We start from the raw sequence: 17,163 nt of genomic DNA, 5'->3' as shown, positions 1-17,163 counted from the left end.
CGTCCCACTGCCCCCAGGGGAGGCTGCAGGCCGCATTTCTTGCTTGGTGACCCCAGTGGGTAAGGTGGGGCAGCCTCCAGGTACTGCTGGTAACTGGGAGCTTCTGGGAACCCTCCTCAGTCTCTGTGCACCTGACTAACTTCACCCGCGCTGTGGGGGAGGAGGAGGGTTTGTGAGGATGGGCAGGACAATGGAGGGCGCCTGGGTGTGTATTAGATCTTTAGCACCCCAGGGTGGGGATAAAGGGTGGCCAGAGAACCCATGCCAGGGCCAGCTGGGTCAGTAGATGTCTTTCCCAACCCAACTCCACATTCTTCCTGGATTTTTTTTCTTTCCTTCCCTTGGTTATAGAAGCAGGGCAATTAGCAAATTCGGTACAAAAAGCCCGAAGTGGAGCCTGTTTGCGCATCTCAGGGGCCAACACGCAACAGTGAAAGAATGCAAGCCGTGCAGTCAATAGCCAACCCCCCTCCACCGCCGCCGCCCTGCAGTCTGGGCCCACCCACCTGTCCCGCGGGCGCTCCCTCTGCGAGCCCACCATCTGGACCCGGCCTCGCCGCCAGTAGCTCTCGGTGACCATATATGGCAAAATGATATATGTGATAAAAAGAAGCCAAATTCTCCAGTTGCGTCAGCGGCCGGAGCACGCAGCCCGCCCGGCTCGAAATCCCTTCCAGTCCCTCTCCCGGTCCCCCTCCCCCGCAAGCCCCGGCTCCGGAAGCCCGAGGGGCTCGGGAATGGCTACAGGAGGAGGGAGCCCGGAGCCTCGGGCCCCTCCGACTCTCCGGGCGTGCGGTCGGGATGGGGCGGGGATTAGGGAGGGTGGGAGCTGTGAGAGTGTTTGACCCCGGGGTTAAGACCAGCAAGGCTACAGGCTGAGTGACAATCGCATTCCTTCCGAGGAAGGGGCACAGTGTCGTGCCTTTCTGCACGTGGATGGGGCGGCTGGGGTGGGGGGGAAGGAGGAGGTCGGGCGCTGCCAGGGTGGGCGCCACCCCTCCCCCATTGAGCCCCGTGGTCCCCAACATCTCTTCAGTTTTCTTGGACTCTTCACCCACCCGAGAAGAAGAACCAGATAGCTGGGGAAAAAGAATAAAACAAAATGACCCCCTTCCACACACCTACGTGGCAAAGTTGATAGAGAAATAGAATTAAAACTATCAGTTTATTTCAGTACAAAATTCTTTTTCTTTTCATAACACGTAGGGAGATGGATATTATGAAATGTGTGGATTTCAAAATTGTTTTTTGCACCAAAATAAACTCATTTATAAAGCTATGTGCCATGAGCTGTTCTGAAGTCACCTTGTGTGCACACACACACACACACACACACACACACAGTTTTTTCAAGTCTTTCCTCCTTCTCCTTTGCCCCACTCCCAGGAGCTAACCCCAAGGCAAGCCTGTTTTTGTCACTCTGTAGTGGGTTCCAAGTCAGTGGTCTGGGCAGGCACTGTGCAGGGATGGGGATGCTGGGGGAGGGGACCCCACTCATATAGACAAGCCCTTGGCCCTGGGTCGGTTCACACTGGGGGAGAGAGGAGGCTGAACTAGGCACCCAGCCACACCCAAGGGCTCCTGGAAGCTTCTGGGAGGAGGGGAGTTGCAAAGGACAAGCAGTGGGGCCTGGAAGTGAGGGATGGATACCCCCAGACTGCACAGGAGAGATCAGGAGTGTGGTAGGTTCCTTGGGGGGTGGTGAGTGTGGGGAGACAAGAGCCTAAGTGGAGGGGGGCAGGGAAGCATGGGGGTCTCCAATGGGAGTGCTCAAAGCTCTGGCCTCTGCCCCCCACCACCAGGCTCGGTCACAGTCCCTCAGCACAGTTGCATGTCCACAGGCCAGGTCAGACAGGGCACTTGCTCGCGTGCGCACACACACACACTCAGGAATGTATACAGGGAAGCTTGCTCCATGCCACATCACACAAACAGGCAATTTAACAATAACAACAACAAAAAAAAAAGTAGGAAAAGGAGAGGAATAGGGGAAATAGGCAAATCCAACAGAGGAGGAGGTGGGCCTATCTGCCAGTAAGGGAAGAGGGGGACTGGGCAATGGGTGGATGGGAGACTTTCTAGCAGGTTCTACCCTGTTCCTCCCTGGGAAAGGCACAACCAGGAGAGGAGACAGCTAGTGGGCAGAGGCGGACTCAGCATGTGTGCACCCATAGACTACACACACACACACACACACACACACACACCCACTGTGACACTCACTTCCTCACTTCCTACCTGCGGCTCCTCCTTGAGGTCAGCCTCTTGGAGCTAACCAGAGACCTGTGCTGAAGGGGCACGGGTCTTTCAGTGGGCAGGCCTCTAGGGACCTATATCCACCAGGCTCTCAGAGGTGATGGTAAGAACTTGGGACTCAGAGGAGGTGTTGCCTCCACCACGAAGCCCTCCCTGACTCCTCCACTATCCCACCCACGTGCCCAGGTGGAGATCAAAGTGGGATGTGCTCCAGGGGTGAGGAGGACAGAGGGTCAAGGTCTTCTGTGATCTGGGCCTGGAGGCTGCATGTTCTCACCGGCACCTGCTGCACACAGAGCAGCCTTGGTATACTGTGAAAGGCCGAGACGCAAGGGCATGTATGCTAGCAGGTGAGGCTGTTTCGGGGTCGTCTTGGTCCTTGGCTGCCCTGGTCACTAGATTTAAAGAGCAATGTGTCCCGCAAGAGCGGATGCTATTATAGGGCACTTGGAACAGGGTGACAGGCAGAGAAGGCTGGGCAGAACTTCTAAGTCATTAAGATGGGAGAGAGAAAAAGATTCATTTCAAATATAGGAAGTACTGGATTCGTCCACCCACAGGTAAGCCCAGTAAGAGTGCTGGTTTCAAGAGTGAGTGAGATGAAGACTTCAGTCAATAGGCAGATGGGATGTGCGAACAAGCTGGAAGTGTTAGGGGTGGGAGGAGGTCAACAGTGGTGAGAATGACAGCCGTGGTTGGCGGCCATGGACCTCCACCCTCCTGCTCTCTCTGCCTTGGTACCTGCTCCCTGCTGTCTATAACAAAAAAGCCACCAACAGCAATAGCAAGTCAGGATGCTCATTGGTCTCTTTCATCACACCAGAGAACCAGCCACAAAGACATACACACCACGATGCTGTGTGCCCTGAGTGGCTGCAGAGGCAGACCTGGACACCTCCCCGCCCCCACTTCCTGCAATGTCCCCCAAGACCTTCCAAATGAGAAACCCTCTCCCAGAACTTCCCCCACTTCCCATGACGGGAAGTCTACTTTCCTGTGGTCCTCATGTCTGCGGCCTCTGTTTGCTGCTCTTCAGGAAACCTGGTGCATGGGCAGGCGCACCTGCATTCTTTGCCGAAAAGGTTGGGCCACTCGACTTCCCAAGGAAGCAGGCAGAGGGCCTGAGGCCGGGGCGCAGCCCATCTGTCCAGTACTCTGACCACAGCCCTGAGATTGGGCTTGGCACAGGGCAGCCACTCTCAGGTGTTTGTGGAGGGAATGGAAATGGATTCCAGGAAAGTGGAGTACCAGGGGCTGGCCACTTGCTCGTGTTCTTTGGGACCCTCTTGCTCCCCCAAGATTTCTGCCTCCTGGTACCACCTTGGTTCCCCACACACATCAGCTGGGCTTTCTGAAGCTCCCAGTTGCCCATCAAGTTCACCTCATGGCATCGTTCAATGCCTTTTTTAACTTTCACCGTCTAGGAAATGTATGCCATTTGACAACTCCTTTTTCTTAGATATTTTACTATTTCCTCCCAGCCAGACTTCCTGTCAACATTCAGACATGCTCAAGGCTCTCCCGTTGAAATCACCAAGCGTCCAGTCCCCTCGTCACACACGTCCTCCTCTGGGGACTGCCTTCCTTCCCTTCCCCGCATTGTCATCATCGCAGGGCAGCCTGCATCCTTTGTTTGCACATCTGCCTCTTGTGCCTAGACCCTATTCCTTTTAGGGATGTCTTCCCTCAGGTTCTATTTTCTGAAATAATTTGCATACAATTGGTAATTGGTGTTATCTTTCCCTCAGATATCCAATGGACATCAGCAGGGAAACTACCTAGGATGAAAACTTTACTTTCTTGACTCCAATTTCCTGCTAATGTAGACCACGGGAAGAGGTGGTAATGGCTCAAGCAATCAGGCTCCCATCACCCATGGGGGGACCTGAAATGCATTCTCTGCTTGACTCTGGCCTTAGCCCAGCCTTGACTGTTGGGATGGGAATTCTTCGGTCAGCCTGTGTCTCTCTACCTTTCAACTACACCACAACTTCCTCTTACCAGGGACCCATTGCTGTCTGAACAGCCTCTTCCTCACAAGGCTGAATGTCCACCCTGTTGGAACCTCTCATCTGTAGAATGGAAACAGCAACAAAACCAGAGTCTGTTAGAGGCTCTGTGAAATCCTGCAGCAGAGAGATTCCAAGTTTCCCCCACCCAGACAGACGACACAACCGGCTTGGAAGCACCCGGCACGCAGGATCCTAGTGTCTGGCGGGAAACACGACTGTAGAAATTCCACTTTCATCTCTGATCACTGTGCACCTTCAGAAATGCCACAAATGAGAACCAGATGGCTTCTGCTCCTATGGAATCGTCTGGCATTAAGGGGGCGGGGGGTTACGCCTCTCTGCCTGTCATTGAGGAGTGCTGGGACTCTCCACAGGGTTCATGATACGTGCTCTGCAAGGACGCTGTGGATGACACTGTGGTTTCAGGCGCCAAGGGCCCTGTCCGTGGTTGAAGATGAGTCATGGCCATGGGCGTCCGACATCTGAAGTGCACCCTTGGAAGGGAAAGGCTGGCTCTTTCCACTTCTTCATTCAAGTCGAGTGACTGGCTTGATGACCTTGGGAAGTGAGGGACAGACCCCAGAGCTCAGCAAGCAGCAACTGCTTTGCACAGGACTGTCTAAGGATATGCCAGCTGCTTGGTTAGAATGCGCCCCTCAGGACCGCTGGGTGAGGATGGCGGGGTCTGGGAGCAGATGGCCGGTAGGGGCATAGTCCTTGCCTCCTTCTCCAGTCAGGACCACAAAGCTGGGCCAAAGGGTAGGACTTTGGCCAAGGGTCAGAGGTTAACAGGCCTGAGCCCAGATGGCAAGCAGCTGGCCCGAGACACAACCCAAACGCTGTTTCCTCCCTGTTCTGGTGAGTCCAAGGATGAGAAGGCAAGGGAGGAACTTGCAACAGATGGAAGGGAGACAAGCAGGAATTTGGAATAGGCCCAAGAGGCCTGGCTGTGGGAAAATGAGGGGTGGGATCGGGGGAGTGTTTTCTTTTCTATGAGGACATGATTTAGCAGGAAAGAGCAAGCACAGGATCCGGGGGGAGGTCCTCTCTGGGTGGACGGGTGGGCGCTGGCTCCTGTTCCTTGGCTGGGGCAGATCATACCAGGCCATGTTTCTAGGACAACCAGGGCACCAGAAAGGCACAATAACATCCATGGTGATAAGAGGTGGCTGTTACAGGCTGGGCCAAGCCAGACAAGTTGAGCTCAAAGATCAGAAGTTTTGAGGCCAAGTCTAAATTTAGAGTTCAATTTCGGAGGGAGCTGAAATGAGCTCTGGTCGCATGAATTGTGTCAGGAGAACAGAAGACCCACATTCCCCAGGAGCACCTGGTGGGGGACGGCAGGCGCAGCGGGGCCAGCCAGAGCTGCTAATAATGAGATTGGCCAACTTCTTAAACACCCACACACTTGATTTCAAGCTAAGATCTCAGGAAGCATCCAGAAACAAACCCTTCTTCCCTGCTGCATTAATGAAGCCTGAGGGCCCAGCACTGTGGCGTAGTATACTAAGTCTCTACCTGAGGTGCCAGTATCCCAATATGGTTAGAACGCGCCTTGTTGAAGTCCCAGCTGCTCCACTTCCAATCCAACTCCTTGCTAATGTGCCTGGGAAAGCAGCAGAAGATGGCTCAAATCCTTGGGTCCCAGCACCCATTGTGGGAGACCAGGAAGGACCAGCTTCAGACCAGCCCAGCTCTGGCTGTTGCAACCATTAGGGGAGTAAACCAGCAGAGGGAAAAGCGCGCTCTCGCTCTCGCTCTCGCTCTCTCTCTCTCTCTCTCTCTCTCTCTCTCTTTATCTCTGTAGCTTTGCCTTTCAAATAAAAATAAATGAATCTTATTTGGGGGATAGAGGAGAGAAGGGGGGAAGAGAAGGAATATGAATATGAATAAGCTCCCACTTACCAGTGTACTCCCCAAATGCCCACAAATGGCTCCTGATGGGAGCTGACCCTGGGCACCAGGAACTCCATGCGGGTCTCCCGCATGGGAAGCAGGGACCCAGTCCCATGAGCCATCACAGCTGCCTCTCAGGGTTGGCATCAGCAGGATGTCAGCATGAGGCTGGGCACTGAACTCAGGCACCCTAAGATGGATGCAGGCGTCTTGACCTGGGTCTTAACCACCCAGCCAGAGGCCTGCTGCACCCCCCTTTCAAACTTTTTCTGACTCAAAAAGACCACTCGGGGTACACATGGAGGAGGCAGAACTGCACCCACCACTCTCCCCTCCACACCAGCTCCAACCCTCCCTACCTGGCACGGCCCATTCTTTGTTAGCTCAAAGCAGGTTGCTCCCTCTCCCCACTGAGCAGCTGTTGGGACTGACCCCAGGCCGGTGTTAGTGCACCCCGGAGATAAGTCATGGGAGACCCCAAGTTTTCTTCCAAGCACGACAGGGTGCTGGGACAGATTGTGGGCTCCTCCCTCCACTCAACAAAGACCATGGAGGGTTAAACCTTCAGAGGCAAACCCACCCCAGCAATGCTCTCCCGTGTTCGTACCCACCCCCTTCGTCCCACATCTGTTATGTGGGTCAGGTCTTTGTAGTCCTTTGCAGGGGGCTGCTCAGGGACAGGGCCAACTCCATGCAGCCAATGCATGCTATAGCCGATCTTTTAGCACAATCCTCATCTAGCCACTCTCCTGCTCAAAATCTTCTTGTGGCTTCCCACTGTCTCCGAGTCAAGTTCAAGTAATTTATCCTCGTGTTCAAAGTCACCCACCATCTGGCCCAGTCTTTTTTTTTTGGCCTCATTTTTGCCCACACGTTTCTTTCAGCAGACCAAGTACATTCAGGTCTTCATGTCCACAGGCCCCCTCTCTGTGCATTTAATCTGAAAAGTCCCCTTCCACATCTCTGCATGTCTGACCTTCACCCTACCAGCCTAGTTATTAAGCCACTAGATCCCCTTGGCAGGTTGGTTAAACTCCGTGCCTTCAGCCGGCTGTGTGCAATGATGAACACAGCGCTTCCTTCCTTCCACCCTGCAAGGGGACGTGGATGCTCCTCCACGTCATGTCAATGTCCCTTCTATTTGCAGCAAGTCAACGTGGTAGGCACGAAGCTCTGTCATTGGCTCCCTAACCGGCCTCGTCATTCAAAAGAGAAGACGAATGAAGAAGTGCCCAGGCCCCTCTGTGCTTCCCCCAGAGTATGCCTCATGGCAGCTCTGCCACTTCCGTATCGTCCTGGTCCCCCGTGGTATGGCATTTGTCCTTCAGGGCAGGCAAAAGGCCAGCACAGGACTCCAGGAGGAAGTTTCCCCATTTCCTGTCCCAAGGGCTGACTGACCTCAGAGGTCATGGCAGTGCAGGGCATGACGTCACCACCTGGGAAAGAGCCACTGACACTGCCCCCTCCTCCCATCTATTCCCATGTCTAAAGTCCACACTCGTGTAAAAAAATGACTGATTCCTGAGCCATGATTCAAGCAGCTATCACTTTAGTACCTCGAAGAAGTGTACACAGGCGCCTTCCCTGTGCCAGTGCCTAGGCAGCATCAAGGGCCTAGGAACTCTCGGGGCGGGGGGGCAGTGGAACAGAGCAGGCCTGGAAACTCACTCATGTGCTTGGGTTCCAGGCCAGGTGAGTGATGGAGAGGGCTGTTAGGGCCCCAGGCTGGCATGCTGGTATGGCATGCTGATGAACTGGGTTTAAGGACTTGTTAACATGCTTGAGAAAGGTAGAGTCTCGGGCCAGCACGCATGTCAGAGGACTGGATCTGGGGTCCTGAGTAGGTCTCAGCTGGGAAAGAAGGGCTTTAGACCAGCATGCCACCCTGCTGGAAGTCCAGGCTGGGGAACCCACATGCTTGCAGGTGCGGGAGATGTGAATTGCTCAGGGAAGTGGGTATAGGATATGTGCGAGAGGGAAACTGCTAAGGGAGTACATGGCTGATGAGGAATGACTTCTAGCAGGAATGATTCCAGTGACAAGGCCACTGTATTTGCAGGCACACAAAGGGTCTGAGACTGAGAGGCTTCAAGGAGGGAAACTGGAGGGCCTTTCTGGTTAGACCAATGCACCCACCCACATGGGAGACCTGAACTGGGCTAGTTAGCATCGACCACCTCCACCCACCATCCACCAGTGTACACTAAAGCTAGGACTGGGGTGGGGGCCTACCCGGCAGGCCTAGACCACAATACCTGCCAATGAGTGTTAGAATAGGATGGACCACATTAGTCCCGGCCATGACACTAACCAGCACATGAGAGAACTAGGTCTGGGGGCAAATTCTGGAGGGTTATGTGGGCTCACCCCATGGGACTACAATATCCACTGGTTTGCTCAAGAGCTGGGTGTGGTGACAGGTCAAACTGGGCATGACCATAAAACTCACCAACGTTCATGGGTGTTGGAAACAGATCTGGGTAGTCCAGGCTATAGCACCCATAGGCACACTCAAGAATTGGATGTGGGGTGGGCTGACCCACAGCATCACCAACACACACAAAGGCAAAGACTGGGAGATAGACTATGCCAGGTAAAGGCCTGGCGCAGTTGCCATGCATGAGATCTGGGTCTGGGAATGGGCCTGGTAGGAGAACTTGGGGAACTCCCCTAGTGGGTTGCTGCTCCCACTGGTTAGCATGTGACTTAGGTCTGGGTATTGGTCAGGCCAGGAAAGACTGTTCTTGTCAGCAAGTGTGTGGGTTGGTACTGAGGGGGGTGGACCAGGTAGGGCTGGGCCAAACTGTGTCACACTAGCATGTGCAGGACTCAGGATAGAGTGCAGGCCATGCCAGGATAGGCTATCACACTTACTTATTTGCGTGAAACTATGGATAAGGGAAGGCTAGGCAGGGCTAGGCTGCAGCACCCACCAGCAAGGGTTGGGAGTGAGGATAGGCTGGGCCAGGACAGGCTGCAGCATCCAATGGCAAAGGCCAAGATGGATGATGAGTTACACTGGGCTGGTTCAGAGCAACCATTAGCATGTGCAAGATCTGTGGTTGGGAGCAGCCCTGGTTGAGGAGCTAAAGGGACAATTGTACTGGGCTGCAGTTCCTATTGGTGAGCATAAGAGCTAGAATGAGAGTAGTGAACTGGGCTAGACATGGCTGCAGCAGCCTTCACCATGGGCGAGGACTGGGTCTAGGGTATGCCAGACTAGGCTTGGTTCCATCACCCACTGGTGCTCACGAGAGCCAGGGTGGGTGTAGGACAGTCTGGGCTAGGTTTTGGCATCCGCTGAACTACGTAAGAGCTGGGTCTGGAGGTGAGCCAGGCATGGCTGGGCTGAGCACTCAACAGTAAGAGCTAGAGTGGATGTTGACCAGTCAGGCAAGGCTGCCATGCCTGCCAGGACAGGAGGTGGGCCAAGTCAGGTTAGGCCAATAACCCACCACTGTGTATAAAATCTGCAACTGAGAGGTGACCTGATAGAGGAGTTTGGGAAATTTTTCTGTCAGGATGCAGTCCCTACAGATAAGTGCAAGAACCAAGGCTAGGACAAGGGCAGGTTATGGTACCTGCTAGCATATGTATGGCTCAGGTCTGGGGGCAGAGCAGGTGGGGCCAGTTCACAGCACCCGTTAGCAAATGCGAGAACCAGGGTGGGGTGTGGAACAGGCCAGGTTAGGCTGCAACCAAGCCAGTTTACATTAGGGCCAGGACTGGAGACTGAATGGTCTGGGCTAAGTGGCAGCACCCGCCAGCATGAACAAGAACTGGGGGCAGGTCAGGCAGAGCCAGGCTGTAGCACCCACTGGAAAAGGTCAAAGTGATGTGGGCCATGCCAGACTGGGCTGCAGCACCCACCAGCACATGTAACAACTCAGGGAAGGGTGCCAGCCTGGTAGGGGGCACTGCAGGGGTTCCCCTGCTGGGTCACTGCGCCCACTAGTGAACATGAGAACTGGGACTGGGGGCGGGCCAGGTGGGGCACAGCTACAGAACCCACTGGCCTAAAGTATTAACTGGGTTAGGGGAAGAGCAAGGCTGGGCTAAGAACCATACCCACTGGTGCACGCAGGAGCCAGAGTAAGACTGCAGAACCAACTGGAAAGTGCAAGACTCAGTGGTGGGCCTGGTGGGAAAACTGTGGGTATCTCTCAGATGGACTGCAGGTCCCACCGGTGAGTAAGAGAACCAGGGCTGGGAGTAGGCCTGGCTAGACAGGCAGTGGCATCCCACCAGCATAAATATGGGCTGGACAGTGGGATTGGTTGGGTTAAGCCAGGCTGCAGCACCTATTGATGTGTGTAAGAGCCAAATGGATGCCGACTGGATCAATCCGCTGCACATACCGGCATGCACAGAAACTGGGGCTGGGGGTGGGCCTGGTGGGGGTTATTGCAGATTACTCTGACTGGGCTGCAATTCCCACTGGCATGTGTGAGGTCCAAGTGCATGATGGGCAGAGTTAGGCTTGACTGCAGTATCTGTTGGTTTGTGTGTGAGATGGGGCTGGGGACAGAACTGACTGGGAAATTGCAACCAATAGTGTATGTGTAGGCTGATATGGGTGACAGACTGAGCTGGACCCTGCACTGGATGGCACATACAAGAGTCAGGTCTAGGGTCACTCTAGGAACCCCCACTCTGCCTCCAACTAGACTGCTGGACTCAAAACTCCAACCCTGGGGAAAATCACAGGATCTGTGGTCGGTCAAAACTGGGCCTCCTTCATTGCTGAAGCCTGTGCAGTGAATGGCATGCCCACATGCATAGCTCCTTGAGGCCTGCAGAGGACATCTAGTACCATGGATGGCAGAATAAATCGGGCAACTCTCCCAGACAAGCTTTGACAGCAAGTGTCTGGACAAGTGAAGACTCTAGGGTGGACTATGTCAACCAATGGGCCTTAGAAGGATTTTATTCAACCTTGGAGCAACAAAATCAACAGTAGCTCAGAACTATCAAAACCACTTAAGTAGTACCCTTGGAACATGCTGTACATTGGGATGACATCAAGTGGCTGTTCTTCCATCCTCAGGTACTGATGGATTAGGCTACAGGGAGAGGCCCTCTCCCCATCTCTTCCCAGTACCCCCAGATACCAGAAGAAAACAAAACTGGAAACAATTATCTCATCTACTTTCTCCCATTCCTCAACCCTCTCTACCCTAATCAGTAGTCCATACATCCTTCTCAACTATGAAAACATCATCAAAAATAAATTAAGTACATATATTTTTAATAGGGTGCATACAATATAAGAGAGCATGCACAAGATGCCATCAGGTTTCAAGGTCTTGGGTGTTATACAGAAATCACTTTGCCACCTTAAAGCCAACGACACACAGAATCAGATCAGACACAGAGCTTCCCAGGTAGGGATGGAACATACAACTCCCATTTGGGTATCCCAGACCACACGATGTCCTCTTTGAATGACAGTGGCATTGACACACACCGCTGATTGACAGGCAGAGGCTGTTATGTTATCTCCAGAGTGCTAAGACAACTTCCCCACAACAGCAGAAACTGGCCTTGATGAAACTCTCACTGCCATATTTTTATTCATTTTTGTTTTTACTTGAGAAACAGAAAGAGAGCAAGGGTCCACCTGCTGGTTCACTTCCCTTCAATAACACCAAGTTCAGAGCTCCCTCTGGGTCTCCCATGTGGGCAGCAGTGACTCCAAGTACCTGAAAGCTTGCCATATGACATGTGACCCCTGGGAGCTATTAGCCAACTAATAGCTTTTAGCTATTAAGCTGATTCCCACAACACGGGTTTTGTCATCTACCCTAGAGTAAGTGGTGCCCACCCTGATGAGCTTTTCCATTTGTTTAAACACAGCAGCGTAGATGGAGGGAGGGAGGGAGATCTTCCATCTGCTGGTTCACTCTCCCAAAGGTCTCAATAGCTGGAGATCCATGAGCCCAAAGCCAGGGGCCAGGAACTCCATATGAGTCTCCCATATGGGTGCAGGGCCCCAGGCCCTTAGGCCACCCTCCATTGTTTCCCAGGTGCATCAGCAGGAAGCTAGATGGGAAGTGGAGCAGGTGCCACAACACTGGCTCCCTTGAGAGCTTTCAAATCTGGGCTCTCCTCTTCCACAGCAGTTTCTAGGTGCTTTTCGCACCTGATGGGGAACCAGGGGTTGAAGCGCTGACAGTGAGTCCATGAGGGGTTTCTTTCCCTTGGTCCTTAGGACACCCAGAGCCTTGCTTCCTGCCTCTGCTGATGAGAACTGGCTGGTTCTAGAATCAATGCGTGATTTTGGCTCCAATGAACTCAGGTCTTCTTGCTGGGAAAACACGAATCAGGCCCTTCATGTTCATGTTCTTGGAACAGGACCTGGGCAGCGTTGGGCGTCTTTCACAGGCCCAGGGCCCAAGGGGCTGATAATGCGCTGGCATAGGCAGGGGAGAGGTGAAGGATTACCTGAAGCAGCTACCTCCACCCCACCAGGAAGTCCTCCTACTCCAGATTTCCTCTTCCCACCCCAACCCTCTTTCTGTGGCTTGGGAATGAGTCAAGTCTGTGGCTCTGTGGCTTTTTTCCTCCTCAGGAAATCTGCCCAGATGCAGCAAATCTGTTCTGCCCCGGGGCTGGGCTCTCTCTTTTAAACCTGGTGAGTGCCAGAGTGTCAGTGTGAGTACACTCACGTGTGAGTGTGTGTGCACGCGTGTGCCTGCCTGGGACCACCGGAATCCTAGGGCTGCTCTTCTGCCCATTCGCTTCTTGCAGACCAGCAAGGCTGGGAAGCCATGGGGGCTGCAGCAGCAAGCACGGAAAGGGAGAGGGGGGAGGCAAGCAGGGTTGAGGGGCTGGGGTCCCTCCAGGTAGTGTGTGGGGGATCCTAACAGGCTGGGCCTCTCACAGAATCAGCAGGGGTAGAGATTAGCAAATTGTCTTTATGCACCCCCTCCACCCCACCCTGTGGGCTCTGTGGTCAGTGGTAGCTGTGTGGAATGCACAGCCACCACCCACAAACCTGCTGCTGCAGAGCCCTGACCCACCCCCGCTCTGAGCTCCTCTCTGGAGATGCCCACACCGGGTTGGCGAGATGACTGCTGCCCTCCTACCTCTCCTGGGGGCCAGCTTCACCACTGCTTCTTGGACTCTGGTCTTTTCCAGCAGGCACCACCCCTCTACTTCCTCACCCACGAACAGGGAGGTCTGTGATGTGTCAGCCTAACCAAGACCCACTGTGCTCTCTCCTAGGGTTCTTGGTCCTGGGTACTTCCTAGGGAAGATTTAAAGGGTGGCAGGTAAGAGGTGGCCCTGGGGGGCAGCTCACTCCCTCAGAGACCTTTGGCCTGGAGGGTGGGAGGTGGAGGCGGGGCCTGCAGTAGCAGCTCAAGAAACCAATGTAAGCTCATGTCTGGGGCAGTGCCCAAAGAACAGATGTCCATGCTTGATAGGGGAAGGAAGCAGAAGCAGCCCAGGTTTGTTCGCACATTGGGTCTTACCTATGTCCCATAACCTTGCGGGTGAATCCCCTGGGAGTGCCTCAGGGGAGTCTTCTGGGACCTGGGCTCAGGGCCCTGTGTGCACTGACAAAGCCCCAGGAGGGGTGTCATGCCTAGTCTGGAAGGAAAGTGCTCCGCCCAGAGGGGGGGGGAGGAGCAACAAGGGGCTCAACCCCAAGGCTCCCAGGGCTCTGGGTTCTTCGCGCAAAGGCCTCCATGCCTGCCAGATGGTTTCTTCACCAAACCTCACTACCTTGCTTCCGGTGGATCTCAGTCTCAGGTCTTTCTAGTTTGACTCATGCCCACAATTGCTCCACAACTGCTCCAGGCCAAATCCCTTTCAACGAGCCTTTTACCCACCCCAGGGGGGGAAAGAAAGTCCTTAAAACACCCCTAATCTGGAAATACAAAAATCTGCAAGTTTTTGATTTCCAGTGTGATGATGCAAATGGAAAATTCCACACCAGGAAGGACCAGAGCCTTGCTGTGTGGGATTCCTTCCCAACCCACGTTGCAGAGGGAAAAAGCACAACACCTCTGCCTTCTGGCAGAGCACAGGCTGGGCAGGCAGACCCAAGGGTGGATCTGCCTGTGTCACTCTGTGGCTCAAGTTGGTGGGCAAGTGACCTAACCTGGGAGATAAGAGCAGGGGTCCCCAGCTGTAGGCAACTACCCAGGTCGCTTTGTACCCAGGCAAGTATAATACTGCTGGGAGAAAGGTAGCCAATAGTTGGTTAGTGTTCAGGGCTAACTCTATGTTAATTGTATCAATGTGCCAGCATAGTTGCCTATTCTTTAATGTTAAATCCTCCAAGTGTTGAGGTAGGTGGGAGGAGGTCACTGAGGGCATTTGATGTGGACAGAGCAGTAGCCACAGGTTCCCTGGGAAGGGCCGGTATATGATGGCTAAACTGGCCAGAGGGGCCAAGACAGCCAGCACTGCAGGTCTCCACAGGTTAGGGAACAGCTCCTGCCAGTGTGCATGAGGAGCTGATGTTAGGGGTAGGCTGGGCTGGGGGCTGGAGGGCTCCCTGGGCCAGCCACAGTAGGTACTGTGGGGGGCCCGCCCATGGCTTTGGTGTTGGCAAGCAGTACATCCTTTCATCTCATGTTGGCCTCAGACACATCAGAGTCTCTGATCTCAGGGACCAGAACCCGTGGGAGTGTGGTCTGGCCCTGACGCACACATTACATGATTAGAAACCTATGTTGGGCCCAGTGCGATAGTGTAGTGGTTAAAGTCCTTGCCTTGCACACCCGGGATCCCATATGGGCGCCGGTTCTAATTCTGGCAGCTCTGCTTCCTACCTGGCTCCCTGCTTGTGGCCTGGGAATGCAGTGGAGGACGGCCCAAAGCCTTGGGACCCTGCACCTGCATGGGAGACCTGGAAGAGGTTCCTGGCTCCTGGCTTCGGATTGGCTCAGTTCCGGCCATGGTGGCCACTTGGGGAGTGAATCATCAGACGGAAGATCTTCCTGTCTCTCCTCTCTGTATTTCTGACTTTCCAATAAAAATAAATAAATCTCTAAAAGAAAAAAGAAACCTATGTTGCTGACTTCTGTCCAAAAAAAGCCAACACCTCAGAGTGATGATGAAGATGGGGGAGCACACAGCCACTGGCATTGAATGGAAGTTCTCCGGCTTGTGAGAAGGGATCCATCAGATGAAACAGAAATAGAGTTCCAGTAACCCAGAATAGGCAAACCTTATACCCCTAATCAGCAGAAAGTAACTACAGAACATGTGATGAATCTACACCCTCAGTAACCCTTAGATTAAGAATCAGAAATCGGGCCAGGCGGTGTGGCCTAGCGGCTAAAAGTCCTCGCCTTGAAAGCCCCGGGATCCCATATGGGCACCGGTTCTAATCCCGGCAGCTCCACTTCCCATCCAGCTCCCTGCTTGTGGCCTGGGAAAGCAGTCGAGGACGGCCCAAGGCTTTGGGACCCTGCACCCGCCTGGGAGACCCGGAGGAGGTTCCAGGTTCCCGGCTTCGGATCGGCGCGCATCGGCCCGTTGCGGCTCACTTGGGGAGTGAATCATCAGATGGAAGATCTTCCTCTCTGTCTCTCCTCCTCTCTGTATATCTGGCTGTAATAAAATGAATAAATCTTTAAAAAAAAAAAAAGAATCAGAAATCTCTGAGGGGGGAATAAGGTGGGTAGGCAGCTGGAAGCCACACTCCCCCCCGCTCTTTGTAAAGCCCACCTATTTATGAAATGACCCCTTCCCCTCTCCAGGGACGTGAAATGACATACTTCCCCTCTCCAGGGACCTGAGGTGGTATCATGAAACTGCTCCCCTTCCCAAGATCATATGAAGACCTACGGCGTGGAGAGGCGATCTGGCTCTTCCCCTGGACACGGGATGGAAGGCAGAACATCAGCAATGCCTTACGGGGGCTTTCTTGAAGCTGACTGTATTAGTCAGCTTTTTTGTTGTTGCTGTAAGGGCTGCCCGGGAGAAGCAAGTGGGGGATATTTCAGCCTACGGTTCTGCAAGGTCACAGCCCAAGATCAGGTGGTCCCAGGTGGCTGGTGTCTGCTCAGGGCATAGTGCAGAGGAAGCATCACATGATGAGCCAGGGAGCAGAGAGCAAGGCTGGGCCCCCCACCCAGGCCAACGTGTCCAGGCCCCTGTCAAAGTCGCCCCCTACCTGGCCCACTTCCCAGTCACCACGATGGGATTAAGGCTGCTATAGTCTCACGGGTTTGTGACTTTGGCACGTAAACACCTGCATGAGCTGGAGAACTAAATCATATAGTCAGACTACACCACCGATCCCACCACGTACATGTTCAACGCGTGCTGCTCCCTATGGCTCTCTGACTCGGTTTTTGCTGCTGATAATACAGAAACGTGCAACTGAGATTTACTTATTTTAAAATTTAGTTGGAAGACAGAAACACATGTCCAGAAAGAGAGGGGTCTGTTAGCTACTCCCCAAATACCACCTCCCCCACTATCAAGAGCTGAGCCAGGCCAAAGCCAGGAGCCCAGAACTCAACCCGGGTGTCCCACACAGGTGACAGTGACCCAACTGCGAGAGCCATCATCTGCTGTCTCCAGGGCACACGTTAGCAGAAGACGGGATGAAAAGCAGAGCTGGGGTGTGGCACCCCAGGTGGCCTGTCACCTACCCCCCCATGCCTCCTCCACAGCTGCCCTGTGGATCCTGACCTGGAGGCTTCACCTCTGCCTCCGGTCCGTTCAGTTTTGTGGTCTTTACTTTCTCACTCCAGTCCCCTGAGGTGCTCCGTGGCTTTGACACTGTCATCAGACATGTAAGAAGTACTCCCTGGCCCCCAGGCTGGCCAGCAAGTGGTCTGGGGGCTGTTCCTGCATTAACATTGTCAACCCATGCTGTGTGTTTACAGGGCATCAGGGCTTGTCCCCTGTCTGACAGTGAGAACTTCTGGAACTCCTATGTGGGAAGTTGCCCTCACAGTTCCTGGTCGTTGCACTCCAAATTGAAATGCAAGTGTTACAGGGGAGATGGGCTGAGTGGGCTCACGTCACTGGT

At 53.9% G+C, this 17,163-nt stretch overlaps 2 protein-coding genes across 2 annotated transcripts in view; both read right to left on the bottom strand.

The window, feature by feature from the left end:
• CCDC42 (coiled-coil domain containing 42) overlaps positions 1 to 17,163 on the bottom strand; it is a 41,342-nt gene that overhangs the window by 11,289 nt on the left and 12,890 nt on the right. The window lies entirely within an intron of this gene.
• Positions 1 to 17,163, bottom strand: part of MYH10 (myosin heavy chain 10) — a 197,943-nt gene that overhangs the window by 175,945 nt on the left and 4,835 nt on the right. The gene's annotated exons all lie outside the window — the stretch shown is intronic.

This window comes from Ochotona princeps, chromosome 17, assembly GCF_030435755.1.
Source record: "Ochotona princeps isolate mOchPri1 chromosome 17, mOchPri1.hap1, whole genome shotgun sequence".
Lineage (NCBI taxonomy): Eukaryota > Metazoa > Chordata > Mammalia > Lagomorpha > Ochotonidae > Ochotona > Ochotona princeps.
Note: the sequence above shows the minus strand (reverse complement) of the source record. Positions and strands in the feature narration are given on the sequence as shown.